Source organism: Trypanosoma cruzi (assembly GCF_000209065.1).
Source record: "Trypanosoma cruzi strain CL Brener chromosome Unknown tcruzi_1047053477953, whole genome shotgun sequence".
In the NCBI taxonomy this organism is placed as follows: domain Eukaryota; phylum Euglenozoa; class Kinetoplastea; order Trypanosomatida; family Trypanosomatidae; genus Trypanosoma; species Trypanosoma cruzi.
The window spans coordinates 1-861 of record NW_897506.1 but is presented as its reverse complement, the minus strand read 5'-3'; the positions used below and the strand labels follow the sequence as shown (position 1 = coordinate 861).

Here is an 861-nt window from a genome sequence, read left to right as displayed (position 1 = left end):
CGTTGCGCAAGAAAGAAAAACGACACCAATAGCAGAAAGTGGAGGGGAGGGGAGCGGGCGCTCAGCCGAAAGGTGGTTTTTATTGTTCCGTTCTCAATGCGTCGCTCAAACTGTTTGGACCTCGAACAACATGTCTCCATCGTAGCGCGTGTGTGTGTGTGCGGGCGTGCGCGTCGCTGGGCCGCAAAACCGCGCAGCGAGAGCAGAGGGACAAAGAAAGAAAAAAAGAAAAAGAAAAAAAAAGAAAGATGGGGGTGTAAAGCAAAGCACTTCAGTGTGAGCTGAGTCGGGAATTGCGTCCTCACGCGTTTTCGTCGTCAGACTGACAGGAAACTGTGGAATTTCATCACGCGTCGCAGCCGCATCTCTCACCCGTGCGCGTCCTCTTTGGTTTTGTTTTTTCCCATCGTTTCCCGAACTGGGGAGGGAGCCTCGACGCGCGCACCGTCACCGCAAACTCTCGCGCAACCGGACAGGGGCGCCACGCGCGGCACCGACAGCGCGCCACCGGCCCAAGGGTCGCTGCGCTTCACGACCGGCGTGTCTCTTTCTCGGGGCGCCGATGCACCCAAGCGCCCAGCGTCACGGAGCGGTGGGTCTCAAGACGCGCCTTTCCTGGCCATGCGAGGGGAGGCGCGGGGGCCAGCCGGCGAGGTTGCGGCGGGCGGGGCGGCTGTCAGACCTGTTGAGTTTGTTTTTGGCCATCACGCAAGCGCGTTCACGGGGCCACGCGCCCTCGCGCACAAGAGTTGGTTGCTTCCATCAGCAGCGGCGTGCGCCCACCACAACCCACCTCCGGGCAATTCGGCCCTCTCTTTCTCTTTCTCTCTCTTGCGCTTTCGGGCGGGCCCGCCACCAACC

General features: G+C 61.0%; 4 non-coding genes across 4 annotated transcripts, besides 1 other annotated feature; all 4 read right to left on the bottom strand.

The window, feature by feature from the left end:
• Positions 1–58: 58 nt before the first annotated feature.
• Positions 59–145, bottom strand: Tc00.1047053477953.40. Its single transcript, XR_008254877.1, has one exon. It is a non-coding gene; the product is annotated as a C/D small nucleolar RNA (snoRNA), TB11C4C2 (small nucleolar RNA).
• Positions 146–212: 67 nt separating this feature from the next.
• Positions 213–249: a microsatellite.
• A 5-nt stretch (positions 250–254) lies between these two features.
• Tc00.1047053477953.30 lies at positions 255–351 on the bottom strand. Its single transcript, XR_008254876.1, has one exon. It is a non-coding gene; the product is annotated as a C/D small nucleolar RNA (snoRNA), TB11C4C1 (small nucleolar RNA).
• A 106-nt stretch (positions 352–457) lies between these two features.
• Positions 458–529, bottom strand: Tc00.1047053477953.20. The gene has a single exon (XR_008254875.1). It is a non-coding gene; the product is annotated as an H/ACA snoRNA, TC11C4H3 (small nucleolar RNA).
• A 146-nt stretch (positions 530–675) lies between these two features.
• On the bottom strand, positions 676–765 carry Tc00.1047053477953.10. The gene has a single exon (XR_008254874.1). It is a non-coding gene; the product is annotated as a C/D small nucleolar RNA (snoRNA), TB11C4C3 (small nucleolar RNA).
• Positions 766–861: the final 96 nt, after the last annotated feature.